A 17,063-nucleotide genomic window follows, 5' to 3' on the forward strand; every position below is an offset into this window, starting at 1 on the left:
CTAAATGGGCACAAGAGAGGTAAGTATGGCATCAAGAGGTTAGAAGTGAGTCCAAAATTCTAGATTCCCCTCTCATTGCCTCTGTGACCCTGAATAGGTTAATTCTAGTATGTACAGAATGGGAATAAACAAGAGTACCTAGCTCAGGGGCTTACTGTAAAGATTAAATGATTACATTACTGTAAAGTAGCTGAAGCTCAGTATTTGCTACTATTACTACGGCAGACGTGCTTATGTGACTTTCCCATATTAGAAAATAGTGGTTCTGATGGATGGTCTGATTCTCTTCTCTCAGCTCTCTTCATTCGGCATTCAGAAGTGGAAGGCATTGTCTTTACTTACTCATTCAACAGACAACTGCTGGGTGCCGCTGTTGTGAAAAGCTGCTGGTAGGTGCCGCAGGTGAATACAAGGCTGTGGGCAGTGGGTCCTACCCTGTAGGTCTCTAAGCCAAGAAGGATAGACAAAGACCCAGGCACTACTACAACCAAAGAAAGCAAAAGCCCTGCTGAGCAGGACATTATCCTCCAGGTCTCAGAGCAAGACGGGGCATTTTGGATAAGGTTACCAGGAAAATACTTGCAGTTGAGGTGAGATTCAGAAGAAGGCAGAAGAAGGTTAGCCATGTGGTTCTGGCATTGACAACACATCTTCTGTTCCCAGCTGAATTTGAAGCTGAGATTCTTGTGAACTCGCTGCCTTCCTGGAAGTAGATTCTCATGCTACTCCCTCTACATGCTACCCATCAACCTGCCTGGAGATTCTTCTGATGACAAGTATTTAACATGCAATCCACAGAACGTTTCATGATACTCTTCTGTTAAATGAAGCCGTGTCTCAGGAAGCCATGCTTCACACAATGCAGTGCTCATTAACAACACGTAATGGGAGTCATAAATGAAATGTGACACTTTGGATATGTGACACATTCAGAAATGTGACACTTGAGGATAATGGCAGTAAGAACCTTCTCCTAAGAGGCTGTTACTTTTAGGATATAAACAGCAGGCTGGGGAAGACAGTCTTGTGATTATGGTTTACAATGTGCTTACCTGTTAATAAGTAAAATATTAGCAATCACATGCCTGATATGTGGGGATCTCAAGGGCAAAGATGTGTTAAAACATAACCAAACACGGAAGGACCTTGGGAAAGAAATCTGTATCAGACATGTGGGCTTCATTAAGGGAAATGCCTTCAGAAGATTATTTTTCCATGTTATGAGAAAAAATCTGAACAAGTAAGTAAATTGTGAGCAAGGGATATGGGCTTCCTGTGGACTAACCACTGGGAGAAGTTGTGGGTTAATGTGGAACCCAAGGTCATTGATCAAAAGGTCGTGAGTCTCCCAGGTCTGTTTCCTGCCAAGGTCATTCTCACTATGAAAAGCATCCTAGGTGTATATTCAGGGATCTGCTTTGTGAGGAGGTAACAGGGAAAATAATTCAAATACCTTTCAAATATTTAAATCTATTTACATTTAAAAACATAGGAAGATGTTGCTCTTATGTGTAGGATGGTTATAATTAATGTTCCATGACTCCTTGAATTATACCTAGCGCCAAATGGAAAATTTAGAAAGCTGTCCTTAAATCTTTTGTTTCTCTAAAATAAGGAACAAGTAAATATCAACACATAATTTTTTAAAAAAATTGAGATGAAGTCTATCTTGCTCAGACTATTGCATAAACTGAGAGCTCTTTACCTGGGGTTTTTGGACATAATTGAGAGGCCTGGGATACCCTTTGCTCTGTTCCCTGTGGGCTATCGATTTTTGATTTTGGAATTTGGAGACATAAATATTCTCTCTATCTCTCTGTCTTCCTCTCTCTCACATGTGCGCGCACACACACACACACACACACACACACACAAATGTATATTCATGCACATGCATTCTGTAAATATGTCATAGGTAAAACTGCAAACATACTTAAATAAATATGTGGATTTTGCATCCTCTTAAATTTTGACATTGCAGGTACATATTACCAGATTGGAAACCAGATTGCATTTTACATCTCGTGTTCTTAGCCTAGAGTCTTGCAAATGGCTATCATTTAGTATGTTGACTGAATGCATGAATGACTATAATAAGAGGAAAACATTTATAGATGTGGAGGCCAATAAACACCAAAAACATCTCTCAGATATTCAGGTTCCTCCAAACTCACAAGGCTGTTGTAAATATGGGGAAATGTATTGTGAAAGTCCTTTGCAAACTGTAAGCCCCATAGGAATAGAAGGTAACATTATTCTTCTAGTTGTGATTCTGCCTCTGAGGGACATGGCCATTCGTGGACAGCAATGTCTGTGTATCTCGATATTGCCGCTGTTTTCTGAAGGGCGGGATGTTTGACATTACCGTGGCACTGACTGGGATTGTTGCTCTTGCTGGCTCCGATCTTTCCCTCTCTCTATGGATGGTCTCTTTAGGAGTTCCAAGTGCACAGAGTAATGGGAGATTTAGTCTTGGAAGAACAGTAGTGAGAAAAGATCACTTAACCTGACTGAGGTACGGTCATACCTGAGAATAATCCATTATGACTGGAGTGAGAGAATATCACAGGACTTTCAAGTATTTTGATCACAATCTTTAGTAAGAAATAAACTTCATATAGTTGTGAACATGCACACACCCACCCATGTTCACATACCACACACACAGACTGAAACAAAGTTTCATAAAACAATAGCTGCCCTTTATGTTTGCAAGGAGATCTGACATTTTTCTATTCTGTGCTTTCCCATGCAGAATTACTAGTCACATCCACTGACTTCACGATCCCCCAGCTTAAAAACACTGTCTAGATAACACTCAGTTACATCAGATGTATCTGGTAAAATAATGTAAAAATGGAACACCGTTCTCCAATCTGACACTTGAGCGTCTTCTTAGATTCATCCTCTCTTCCAGTCCCCATATTCTCACCACACAACTCCAGGACCTGCTGAATTTGACTCTTAAATATATTTCTTAAACTCCTACCCCTCCCCAACTGTGTCTCCCAGCCTTGGTTTACCAAGGGTGTTCAATATTTTGGCTTCCCTGGACCACATCGGAACAAGAACTGTCTTGGGCCACACATAAAATATACTAACAGTAACCATAGCTGATGAGCTTTAAAACAATTGCAAAAAAACCTCAAACTGTTTTAAGCAAGTTTACAAATTTGTGTTGAGCCCCATTCAAAGCCGTCTGGGGCCGCATGCGTCCTATGGGCCGCGGGCTGGTCAAGCTTGGTTTAGACCCTCCTTTTGTCTAAACCAGGACTTCTGCCACAGAACCCAATAGCTCCCCTTGCTTCAGTTCTTGCCTTCCTTGAATCTCTAACGTGAAACTATGCTCATTCTCCTTCAAACTCCTTTGTGTCTCCCTGTCACCTGCAGAATAAAGTACCAGCCCATCCCCATGGCCCACAGTGCCTCCGTGCCTGGCCTCTGCAAGCTTCTGGGACTCATGTGCTATCACGTGAAGCTGCCTGGAGATCCCCAGTCCCAGGCTGCTGCTTCATATCCCACGCTTGTGCTTACACTGTTTCCTCTCCATCTGCCACATTCCTCTCCCTTTTTTCCTCCTGACTTGCACACATTTATCTCTATGAAGATTTAGCTCAGACATCATCTCCTGAATCCTGGGTTAGCAGCTCTTTTCTGGACTTTCGCACATCCATTATGGTCTTGAGGGGATTATACTGAAATGTTCTTGTTACGCATCTCTCTCCCCCATTAGACCACAGACCTTCACGGACAGAGGTTGTCTTAATTAGTTTTTGTACCCACTGGTGCCGAGCAGAGTGCTTAGAGCTCAGCATGTGCTCAAGACATGCTGAATTAAGGAGGAGCTGAGAGTGACTTTCTTGTTCTGCATAAATCTCAGGCCAGAGTGGACTGCAGCCCGTTTATTTATTCCCTGCAGAGGACTTCCACGGTGCTGGTGGTCAAAGATCTTTGGCAAAGGAAACTTCTGTCCCCTGAAAAAGCTCTCCTGCTCTCTTTTCCCTCTCCTGCTCTGATTTCAAGAGGCTGAAGGGTGCACACCAGGTTTTCATAGCTTTCCGTTCCACTCTATTAGAGAAGCCTGCTGCTACTGCTGCTGGGGCTGAGGTTGGGCTGAGTGCCAGGCCCCAGCCTTAATCAATAACAAGAAATCTCATGCAGCTTAGAGGTGTTCCAAATATGGGTTTGGAATAGTGCTGGGAAGTCAGATTTGGTGAGGGGAGTCATCTCCATTCTGGAGGAGCTTGGGAGAAGGAGGGTGAAGAGCAAAGGATTAGGTCACCTCAAGAGCAGGTCTGAGGCCTGGTCCTGTCAGGACCACCCCAAAACCTCCCTGAATATGCTCTGAAGAAAACCCAATTCCCCCAGGCTGCCCCACTGACACCTCCAAGGGAATTATCCAGGCATTCCTGGGGAATTGGAGATGTGGGATGCTTGTAATTAGAGTACAGTAATGCCTCCCTTCCCTTGAAATGTAACCACATTCAGCTATGACTATGCCAGTTCTCAGGAGCAGAGGAAAAATGAATGATGTAATGGGATGAGTTTTTGGAGGCACTGAACTAGTTGGGCCTGCCTCTAAGACTTTTCTTTCTACTCTATTTTAAACTTCTTCCTGAAGATGTGTAGCTTGTTGGACACCTCCTCCAAGAAGCCTTTCCTGAACCTTTCTGATACTTAGAGCCACCTCTACTCTAAGTTCTCTGGCCATCTTGAATTCTTGTCCTGTTTGATGTAATTGTGACTTCTATCTCTTTTAGAGTTACAGTGTGAGCTCAGTGAATCTGCCAACAGTAGGGACAGGTCTGTGGTGGTCGTGGCTGCTGTGGCTATTGTTAAGAATGAAGATACAGGCCGGCACGGTGGCTCACACCTGTAATCTCAGCACTTTGGGAGGCCAAGGTGGGGAGATCACAAGGTCAAGATATCGAAACCATCCTGGCCAACTTGGTGAAACCCCGTCTCTACTAAAAAATACAAAAATTAGCTGGGCATGGTGGTTCACGCCTGTAGTCCCAACTACTTAGGAGACTGAGGCAGGAGAACTGCTTGAACCCAGAAGGCGGAGGTTGCAGTGAGCCAAGATCACGCCACTGCACTCTAGCCTGGCCCCTGGCGACAGAGCAAGACTCTGTCTCAGAAAAAAAAAAAAAAAAAAGAATGAAGATACAAACAAGCTTCTTTATGGGCATGGCTGCTGCTGCTGCTGCTGATGGTTGATGGCCATTGCCGATTTTCAGAGAAAGAAAAGTGGACAGATGTAGGGGAAAGAAATGGATGTCCCTAGTGGATAAAGTAAAGGTAGGAACAGCTAAGGGGAAAAAGACAGCAAGTTGGAATGAAAAACAACCTTTCAGAGAGGAAGATGGCCACGGGGAGCAGGCTGAGTGTGGGTTTCCTCTATGTGTCACTGAGCAAGTCTCATTACATCTCAAAGCCTCAGTTTCTTCATTGCAAATACACACAACATTATGTATACTTTTCAGAGTCATCGTAAGGATGTGAGAAACTCCGGAACGAGGAAGAGCGTTTAGTTTACTGCTGCAGTCCTGGTCTCCGGCACAGGGATTTGAACTTGACATTATGTTCACATTTGTTAAACAACATGAATGATGTAACTTGACATAGCGCAGACACTTAAAAACTGGAGCTATTATTATTAGCTGAAATGAATACTTTTCACAGTTTCCACTGATGTACCCAAATGGGAGAAGAAAATAAACAGATGCTCCCAATGGATTCATTTCCTTCCTCCTATACGTAGTCGGAATATAACATGCCCACACTTCTTTTAATGTGACAAAGCTTTCCTTCAAATTTAAGGAAAATCTATGTTCCAGGAAAATGTACTGACCTGTAGCTTCTTAACACTCTTGCCATCCTGCCTTGTTGAAGAGACTCAGGTGTAAATTTAAAAGAGAAATATGATTTTCGAAGAGATAATCTATTTATTTCTAATAACAGCCTCCCTGTATGCTAGAAAATGTGGGGTTTAGGTAAATTCTAAGTCCACTCTAGACATTGATGGTGGACCCAGGCATTTGCCCTCAAAGAACTGAGACACACACAGGACACTAGTGACTGATGTTGGCTAAGCTCAGGATCACAGGATGAAGGCAGAATCTCTGCTCAGCAACATAAGGTGCTTGAAAATAAAGACTTTCTTGAATATATTTCCATAACATAGCAGGACATCTTATGTTCTGAAGGAAATTTATGCATTTTTTAAGGAGTGCTACCAACATCATGAAAAGATAACTTCAAAGACAAACCCAAGTCTGATAACTCTCTCCCTTTCGTAGAATTCTCCATGGTTCTCAAATCTCTCCAAAGTAAAATCCAAATTTCTGAGGACAGCATGAAATTCTTGAGCTCAGCATGGGTCCCTGGCATATATTTCTGTGTCTCAACTGCCCACATCCCTGATAGTTGGCAATGGTGCTAAACAACTTGAAGTTTCCTAAAACCGACCCTCCAACTCCCATCCTCTGTTCCCCAAAGGCATCTTTTCCTCTGTCTTCTCTTTATGTGCCTAGCCAATTCTTTTCCCCTCTGTCTAGAGTGACATTCTTCTTCTGCTTTATGTGCCTAGCCAATTCTTTTCCCCTCTGCTTCTCTGATTCCCAGCTCTAGTTTTATCTCCTGCGCCATGTCCTTCCAGCCCACCTGACCACTGCCACTGAGGCCACGCAAGGCCAAGCCAAAAGTTCACAAAGGTCTATCCTTTGTGTCCCCAGGCCCTTCTGATCCAGCACTTACCCCAGTGCTGGAATTTCTGGTTCACTCTGCTTTTCTGTGTCCCACCACAGGCAGTGTCTTTGCATTCTCTGCACCAGCATAGCACCAAGCACCCCAAAGGGGCTTGGTTAACGTTTGTGTGGAGAACTGGGGAGGCTTCCAGCGTAGAGGTTCAAAGAAATTCAGAGCAAGGAGCAGATGATAGCCCTCTCTCATGCTTCCGGCTGCTAGCAGTGGAGAGGAACCTCACTACTCCCCAGTGACCTGCGAAGCCTCAGCTGAGATTCCAAGCCTCCACACTTCCTTTCCTCATTGTTTTCATTGCCATTAAAAAGGAACACCAAGGATTTGCATCACAGCCTCAAAATAAGTCCCAGGAAAAAAGGATTCTGTTTGGAACAGAAAGAACCACACATTTTCTAATGACTCAAACCCCTAAAGAGAACTAAAATGTAAGGTGGGGTATGTTCCACTCATTCACATTCTCAACAGAACTCTCCTCTCAGAAAGAAACAGTGTGATTTAGATCAAAATTCCAGTGCTTACTCTTTCGCCTGAAATTTCCAAATCTTTTCTTACATGCCCTTGAAGATCACAAATAGTGTTTTAAAACATTCCACTGCTGAATAAAAGTAGCAAAGATGTTTCTAAGAGACTTCCTTCCTTTTCCATGGTCCAAAAACAACCCTCATTGTATAAAGCAGGTAGCAAGGTTCGTGACCTCTTTTTGCAGTACTTCTGTTCTCTGTAGAGTGTGGTTTTTATTTACATCCTAGAGTATATCGTTAATTATCCACTTCATTATCTCCCTTATGTCCTGGCACAATAATGATATCAGCAAATTTAGAGTATTTGAGATTAATAGTCTCAAAAGAGTAAAAAAAAAAAAAAACCAAGTTTACCCAATTCTAGGTGTTTAAATTCTCTTAGGTACAGTGGCTGTTTCCACTAGCACAATCCGGACATCACCGAACTACCCATTAAATCTGCCGGAAACCCCCGCGTTTCTAGGCATGCCGAGAAAATAGGTGGGAAGTCGTTCACAGCGAAGCTCGGAGATGCTAGTGTAGGAGAGTGGAGGAGTATCACTGACGCTGATGTCATTGTCATTTCTGAAATTCCAGCCCTGATCACTCTCCCATCTGGGCTACTTTTCTAATCTGGAATTCTCTATCTCTTCTTTTTCTCACTACCCCCACACCTGACCCCCAGGGAATCACTGAGTCACTTTCTGTCCTCTAACCTTGTGGCTTAACTTCCCTTTCCATGAGAGCCTTGACCTGGGGGATGTGAAGTGAATGACAGAGGGAGAGGGCTGCTGGGAAGGCAGGGAAAGAGAGAGAAGGGCCCCGGTCCACTGAGGTCAGACAAGGAGTTGCCGAGAACGGCACACTTTTGATTTTTTCCAGACAATTGTTGTCACAGTCGTGATCTGAGTTGTGCATTACTGAATACTTGATTTACTTCCAGAATCTACTTACTGACTTTCTACTGCTGATTTGCAACTTCAGAAAGGGTGGAGAGTAAAAGAAATAAAAAGCAAATTGATCAATCTTACACTGATGAAAAGTCTAACTGGGCAAACCTGAGACTGTTCAAAAGAAAGGGCTCGGATGGGCAAGCACTGTACGGAGACTCCCACCTTTATTCATCACTAACCATTAATTAATCAAGTGCAGTGCATGCGTCTTAGCTTTCCAGGTAAGTTTTTAATAAAACGATATTTTAGTATAGTAAAACAAATTTAAATAAAGCTTTTTTTTTTTTTTTTTTTGGTGAAACAGAGGCTTGCTGTGTCACCTAGGCTGGAGTGCAGTGGCATGATATCAGCTCACTGCAACCTCCGCCTCCCAGGTTCGAGTGATTCTCAGGCCTCAGCCTCTCAAATAGCTGAGATGACAGGCATGCACCACCACACCCGGCTAATTTTTGTACTTTTCAGTAGAGACGGGGTTTCACTATGTTGGCCAAGCTGGTCTCAAACTCCTGACCACAAGTGATCTGCCCACCTCGGCCTCACAAAGTGCTGGGATTACAGGCATGAGCCACCTAAATGAAGCGTCTTTAACCAATGTTGTAGCAAAGACCAGCTGACTATGGGATAGACCCTTGAGTGGACTCTGATTCTAACCTCCCTGGTTGTTGGGCCATAATAAAGAGGACGGCCAAAGGCAGGTGGGTGAATCTTCCACATGACGTGCCACCAGCTCTCCTTCTGTGGCCACACCAGATGTGCCCAGGTGACCTACAAGTTCCATATGGAGGTGGCGGAACTTCAGTAGGCCTGGAAGTGGAGCAGTATCTTCTGCCCCCAGTGTGAGTGGGAAACAAACTTTTAGTTGGTTACCATGATAACCACTTTGGGAATGGGAACCTCAGCCTTGTTCAACCCCCAAAGGCCACATATGCCTGGAAAAGAGTAGGTGTATGGCCAATATTTATGGGAATAGTGAATACTGAATGAGTCATACAAAAAATAAAAATGAACAGAGAGAGTTAATTCTGAGAAAAATTTCTGATTATGTTTGCTGCTACACACACACACACACACACACACAATCTCTCTTTCAACTTCACTCTAAATATTACTCAAAATATCTTTTGTCTTTTATGTCCATTTTTGTTTTCATGGAAACTGTCCAACTTTTAATACTCACTGCACTGAGAGAAATTGTGAAACAGCTTCTTTTGAAAGGGATTCAATTTTCTCCCTGAAAAAAACTATTTCAATTGACTGAAAAGGTTTGTTTCACTGCTCCTCACTTCTAGAAAGTCAGATGCATTTACGAAGTGGTTTAGGGTGATCTGGACTTTGATGGCAGATCCTCTGAGCAGGTACTAACTGTGGGGTTATCGTTTCCTGGCTCTGCGCTTTCTTCATAAAGAATCTGTCAGTTTAGTTGGTGAAAATGACAAACGAAAAGACACATTGCCTCAATAACAACACCCACCAAATCCCTTAGACTTTGGTAATAATTTTCTGGCTAACTTTGCTTTCTAGGCTTAAGCTATGAAATGACATTTGGTGTTTCCTTTTTAAAACAATTGTTACTGTTTCTTGGGGCAGACCCTTAGTGTCTGCCAGGTATATAAGTCAATGACTCTCATGCCTTGTATTTATGCTTTCCTTTGTCATTTAGAAATGTTTTTGTTTATTTCTTTTAATTGCTTAAAAGTAACATCATGAATAGCTCAATGTTTCATATAAAATCATAAGGAAGAGCTACAAACCAAGATTTTTAAAATCAGTATTTTTAGAGAGGTGATAGAAAGCATGTTTACAATTTGGTTGGAATCTGCGAAGTGGCTGTATCTTTTAAAACTAGTATTTGGTTAGATATAGCCAACTTTCAGTTATAAGAAAGAAGGAAAGGAGGAAGTGAAAATGGCAGAAAGGAAGTCAGGAAAAGAGGCAGGAGGGCAGGAAGGAAGGAAAGGAGGAAGGAGGGAAAGCAGGAGGAAAGGGAAGGGACTCTATGATATGTTGTCCTTTCAAAGTTCCTAAACAAATCCAGTCTTCCTGATGGCACTTTGATAGACTAGCAGGAATACTTCCAGACACTTCTATCTGGTCATCTTGCTGCTGTGTATGACCCTCCCTCCCACAAAGAAGGAACCTGCTTGTGTGTCCTTTCTGTCCTATATGGGTGCCCTTGTTGTGGGATAGGGCCCAGTTCACAGCTCTTTCTCTAATCAGTAACTTAACACCTTTCTCCATTTCATCTAAGTACAGTTTTCTGCTTGGCTCTGTTACTCTCCCATTACAAAATGGTCCTCTGCCCCCTGTCCTCCCTGTGTTTGTCCTTGCCTGGGTGATCCCAGTTTCTAGCAGGGGTTCAGCTGAAGTCACTGACTGAAATGTACCACCTGAAACAGCAACTTACTTTCAACTGCAACCCACCCTACGTCATTTTATATACTATTGTAAAAATGATCCCAAACTTAACTCTAGATTTGTTATTTTAAAATTTAGCTTTCTCATCCCTTTTGGGACAAAACAATCTTCTCATTATACTAGGTACCCTGCAATCCCCCAGGAAGTTCAGATTAATTGATAATGAAATATTTGGCTAAAGTTCTATCATAGCTAGTGACCAAATTTGGGCTAGAAATCTGGTTTAACTAAAAATATTTTAAGGATAGGCTGGGTGTGGGGGCTCAAGCCTATAATCCCAGCACTTTCAAAGGCCGATGAGGAAGGGTTATTTTAGCCCAGGAGTTTAAGACCAGCCTAGGCAACATGGTGAAACTCTATCCCTACAGAAAAATTTAAAAAAATGTATCCCAGATATGGAGCCCGCTACGTGGGAGGCTGAAGTGAGAGGACTGTTGAGCCTGGGGGGTAGAGGCTACAGTGAGCTGTGATCCCATCACTGCACTCCAACTGGGTCACAGAGTGAGACCTTGCTTCAAAAAAATAATAAAATATATTTTAAGGATTTCCTGAGACAGGCATGAAAACAAAACCCCAAGGGTTTTCAAGCGTGTGGTTCTTAGCACTACCACCATGAGAGATGAAAAATAAATGACATACTGTTGGAATACTGCACCCATTTCTTTTTATTTTATTCTTTTTTTTTTTTTTCTGAGATCAAGTCTCAATCTATTGTCCAGGCTAGAGCGCAGTGGCACAATCTTGGCTCACAGTGACCTCCGCCTCCAGGCAGAGGTTGACTACAAGGCAAACAGTTATTGTCCAGGGTTCAAGCAATTCTCCTGCCTCAGTCTCCTGAGTAGCTGGGATTATAGGCACAAAAAACCACACCCAGGTAATTATTGTATTTATAGTACAGAGGGGTTTTACCATGTTGGCCAGGCTGGTCTCGAACTCCCGACCTTACGATCCACATGCTTTGGCCTCCCAAAGTGCTGGGATTACAGGCATGAGACACCATGCCTGGCCACTGCACCCATTTATTAAAGTACTCAATATAAATTACACAATCTTAAAAATATCAGCATTCAAAAAACGCCAAAAGATCAGCATTCAAAAACACAAAAACAAAAAAAATTATATTACTGCAATGCCTTATTATACTTGTTTCCAAAAAGATGTTGGGATTTTGTAAACAATTTACAAGGTATGTTTATTTCAGTAAGTTACAACATAAACAATTACTAAAGTAAGGGGATGTCAAAAACTATATACATGGTTTTCAGCTTCTTATTTTTCTTTGGGCAGCTTTTATGATTGGCCCACTATGGATTATTAGACGGTAAGTTAAGTAACTTCTGAATGCTTTTTATTTAATTAAAACAAATGATCTAATACTTGGTTGGTCACAGCCCCCATCTACTGTTGGTCACGAAAGTACCGAAAGGTTTATTAACATTTACCTTCAATTTTATTTTTGGAGAAATGTACGTATTCAAGAAATAAGAGAAGAAAGAGTCTGCAGAGGACAAAGACTTCCAGAGCAAGTCGTTGCTCAAGAGGAAAATCAAAGGCTACCGAATGGATCAACCGGACAAAGTGGCTAGCTAGTTGTGTGACCTTGGGCACAAATACCCTATCTGATTTTAATCTTCTCATAAGTAAAAGGACGGCTCTTTTAGAGTCTGTTAATGCTCTACAGCCCTGTGATTTCTAAGATGAAATGTTGTGTTGAAGTCAGTGACACTAATGTCTCTTCCGAACAATGTCATAGACTCCAGAGAAGGTCAACCGCACACCAACGTCCTGGCTTGTGACTGCAGACAAAAGCCACACCCATGCTAACTGAATCCCAGAAACTCCACATGAGCGTGGCAGGAAAGTTAGGACTGCCCTCACACTTCATTGCTAGGAAAGCATGGTTGATGCGCTCTAATCCAAATGGTTTATACATTTCATACTGCGGTCTCTGACACAGCAAGCTAAATATCCCAGACTCCACAGCCTCAGCAATGTCTTTGTCCCTGACATCAACCTCAGCTGGTTGTTCATTTTCAATTTTACTCTTAAATGTACCATGTTGATTTCTCCCTGTTTTGTAATCCAGTTCTAATAAAATGAGAAGGCAGGCAGGATTCTGATATAGGGAGATAAAGAAAACTGCATTTTGCAGGGCAGTCCGTTATTCTAAGACGGTTATTAAAACGGCTGGATAAATGGCCTCAGACTGCAGCCAGCCTGCAAATCAGCCGGGCAATCTGGCCCTTGGTGCACATGGCCCTGGATGGCTTTCTCTGAAATCAAGTTACAGCAGTCTGTGAGCTGCAGTCTTCGTTTCTCAGCAGTTCCCACGGCACTTGACCCAGTGTTAGGCACACGGTGGCATGGTCAAGCTTGTTGGCGGCTCATGAAAATAGTTACTACTGAAAAAACCAAAAAACATTTCTAGAGCTTTTTGGCATTTTGTAGTTTGAAGATAAACATTGGCTGTAACTGCAGTATTTACTAAACAGGAAATATGTACTTAGAAGCTAAAACAGTACATCGACAACTTCCCTTCTCTTATTCCTTAATTAGTTAATTATAATCATGCACAGTTGGTATTGGAATTCGTTGAATGTATGGAATTCGTGAAAACGTTGCAAGTTTTTTTTTTTTTTATATTCAGGAATGTTTGCCCTGATATAAATTGTATGAGGAAAGTGTATACGGCCCATGAAATCCATTCAATTCTTTTTCTAATTCTCATATGTATATGCCAGTCAAATATTCTGCTTAAAGGTATCTGCACTGTTATTGTTGATATCAGGTGTCAGGCATGATGCTAAATGCTTTATGTGCAATGGCTTATTTAATCCTCACAAGAGCTTTTAAAAAGGTATTACCATTCCCAGCCAGGTGTGGTGGCTCATGTCTATAATCCCAGCACTTTCGGAGGCTGAGGTGGGAAGATCACCTGAGGCTGGGAGTTTGAGACCAGCCTGACCAACATGGAGAAGCCCCATCTCTACTAAAAATATAAAATTGGCTGGGCATGGTGGCTCACGCCTGTAATCCCAACTACTTGGAAGGCTGAGGCAGAAGAATAGCTTGAACCTGGGAGGTGGAGGTTGCAGTGAGCCAAGATCACTCCATTGCATTCCAGCCTGGGCAACAAGAGCAAAACTCTGTCTCAAAAAAAAAAAAAAAAAAAAAAGGTATTACCATCCCCATCTTGTAGAGGAAGAAATAAAGGATCAAGGAGGTTTGATGAGGTGCCCAAGGTAACTGAAACCATGGCTTCTGCTTCAACTCCAGCCCTCATTCATAACTAAATGGGAATAAGTGGATGAAAAACGCCAAATCTTTCCCACGTCTTTTCTCAAGAAGGAGCGTATAAATTATAAATCAAAATGCAACTGAAGAAAGGAAACAATTCCTCACATAATTTCTGCATTTATTTGTCCATACTTTAATCAGCCATTAAATGTTCATGTTCACCACGGCACCAGGTAGTGTGAGGAGTGAAAAAGGAGGCCATTTATGCAGCAGAGCTTAAACTCTAATAAAAACGAAGGTTGTTAGTGATAAGAGGGAGAAGGAAGGCCGGGCAGGGTGGCTCAAGCCTGTAATACCAGCAGTTCAGGAGGCCGAGGCAGGTGGATCATGAGATCAGGAGTTCGATACCAGCCTGGCCAATATGGTGAAACTCTGTCTCTACTAAAAATACAAAAAAATTAGCCAGGTGTAGTGGCATGTGCCCGTAGTCCCAGCTACTCGAAGGCTGAGGCAGAAGAATGGCTTCAACCTGGGAGGCGGAGGTTGCAGTGAGCCAGTATTGTGCCACTGCTCCCCAGCCTGGGTGACAGAGAGAGACTCCATCTCAAACAAACAACAAACAAACAAAACATAAAGGAAGGAGAAGGAAAAGTTGAACCATCAAAGATCTTGACTCCTTGCAGAAGGTTCTAGGTGGGAACACTGTTTCCCGTCAGAACGCTCTCTAAGGGCTTTTTAAGAAGTGAGAAACGGTAGCAATGAGAACACCAACATAATAGTTTGTCATTGGACAAACACCCAGACAGAGCACAGCTCAAGGCCCTTTACTGTATTATCTTTCACCCTCATGAACTCAGGTAGACACTACTGTTGCCATTTTGGAGATGAGGAACCGGAAGCTGACAACACAACCAGTGACAAACCAGCGACAGTGTTAGGATTCAGACCCAGACAGTGGGAGCCCAAAGCCTCCCACCTTTCCACAAAGTCATGCTTGCTCAGAGCTGTCTTGCTGCATTGCTTTTGTTGGCTGTGACATGATATTTGCAGCAGGAAAACAAAACAAAACAAAAAAGATCTTAACTTGGAGGACAGGAGAGAGAAAGTATAGAGATCAGTAAAATAAATGAGGAGGTTTACCCAGTCATCTGTACTATGAATTACATTGAGCTCTCCGGCAGCTAAGGGCTACAGGCTCCGTGGTGATTATCAAGGCAGTCAGGATTTCAAATGGCGCTGATAACTAAGTGTAATAGGATTATGCGTTTTTTTCCTTCAGAACTGAAGCAGAAAAGGTCCTTTAAGCTGAGGTTTTCATGTTACAAACTAGTCAAGAATGATCCCAGAGACCTCAAGGAGTGTTAGAGCTTATGTCACTTATATAGGGAAAAAGAATGACCAAGTATTTGCTAGGTAGATGCACAGCCTTCTAGCTCTTCCTGCCTCAAACTGGACTTAGAGTCACTGGACTAAACTGAGCAGAAAAGCCACAAGGACAGAGCAATAAACACAGCCCATGTCTAATACCACATTTTCATCTGATGACGTCTGACCCATGAATATACTTCGTGTAAAAAAAAAAAACCTTTAAAATTGTGTATTAAATGAATTTTGGTAAATAATTAAGCAAGGAGGGATGGTTAATATTTCATTTTGGAAACATTCTGCTATGAAATTCAGTTTACTAAGGGGACTAACGTTTTCATTTAAAAAAATATTTTGACTGAATCTTAAAAAAAAAAATCCCTGATTTATGTATCTGTAAATGTAGATTCTTTCATGGTGAGAATATTTTTAAAAGGTTAACAAGCATTTCTTTCTGCTTTAAAAGTAACTTTATACCTAAACATCGTATTTTAAGATATTCAGCACAGAATGAAATGAATATAAAGTAGATGTAATTTGTCATGTTTGTTAATAGAAAACTTTTTAATGCTATAATGCTTTGCTTGTATTGGGCAGAATATAAAACAAATTCAAAATAGTGAAGAATTAAGTTGAAAAGAAAAATGATTCTCAACCCTCAGATATGGGCTTCTTTGGAGAAAGTGCAAATGGGCTTTTAAAAAATCAGAAGTGAACAACACATTGTTTTTTGAAAGGAGATTATATATGCTCTTAGTCATTTTTTTAAATGACCACAGCTATCATAGAGACTTTGATTCACATCTTTCTGGGCTGCAGCCCCTCTTGGATAAACATATGCACATACCATTATGTTATGAGAACAGCAATCTTGCAGTGACTTCAAGGAAAAACTTGTTTTTGTAAAAGAACTCATATTTTCCCATGCTACTTCACTTCTTGTGCAAGAACTTTTATGAGATTCTAGTGAGCTGTGTTTTATTTATTTTCCTTTGTTCTTTCTCTCTTACTGGAAGAAAACGCTATCTGGATGTAATCATGTTCACCGAGAATACATTCTGACTCAGGAGATGATTTAAATCAGGGAGCAAAAATTAAAATGCCTAATCTGCCACTACTTTGGATATGACAATTTAATTTTACTAGGTCAACACGTTCATTTATTTTAAAGCAATAAATGTTCCCCCACAGGAAGGAACGCTATTTCCGTAATCCCGTTACTGACATCTTTGCAGATTTAGCCACTCTCTCTGTAACTCAACTGACTAAAGTTGAAGTTTTGTAAGGGGGAGAAATACATAGTGAACATCTCTAGACTACTTCATCAAAGTACCCGGGGACCACGTTTTTCTCTCAGGAGACGATCCTGTAACTCACTAAATCATTGCTCGTATTCTCACTATCAGTATGCCTGTGTGATGTCCCAGCCACCTGGAGCTGACAAATATTTTTCTATGTGAAGGATACCATAGCAACCAGATTTGCCACATGGACAGAAACCAGCCATAATGAGGCTGCAATTTCATCCAGGAAGCTGACACGTAGCGCCCATGACAGTATTATTGGAAAGAGGGTCTTGAGATCTGAAAATTCATTATTTTCCAGGACTTAGTTCTTTAGACACAAGAACGGAAATTACCCCAAGCCTTAACAGAAAGAAGGCGTTTAAGATAGGAAAGATCTTATGTTTCAAATCTGTCTCTGTTTCTTACAAGCAATGCCAATTTGGACAAGTTAATAAGCCCTCTGAACCTCAGTTTTTTCATCTATAAAATGGAGACAATCATTCTTCCTCAAAGGGTGGCCGTGGGGATGATGTGAGATGATC

At 41.8% G+C, this 17,063-nt stretch overlaps 1 protein-coding gene across 20 annotated transcripts in view; it reads right to left on the bottom strand.

Moving 5' to 3' along the window:
• STARD13 (StAR related lipid transfer domain containing 13) overlaps window positions 1–17,063 on the bottom strand; it is a 554,175-nt gene that overhangs the window by 80,008 nt on the left and 457,104 nt on the right. The window contains exon 1 of one of the 20 annotated variants that reach the window (XM_078375285.1): window positions 6,760–6,973. The exons of the other annotated variants lie outside the window; for them this stretch is intronic. The gene's annotated coding sequence lies outside the window, so the exon portion shown is untranslated. Of the gene's footprint in view, window positions 1–6,759; window positions 6,974–17,063 lie in introns of those variants that run through there. 20 annotated transcript variants of the gene reach the window in all.

Source organism: Callithrix jacchus, chromosome 5 (genome assembly GCF_049354715.1).
Source record: "Callithrix jacchus isolate 240 chromosome 5, calJac240_pri, whole genome shotgun sequence".
NCBI lineage: Eukaryota > Metazoa > Chordata > Mammalia > Primates > Cebidae > Callithrix > Callithrix jacchus.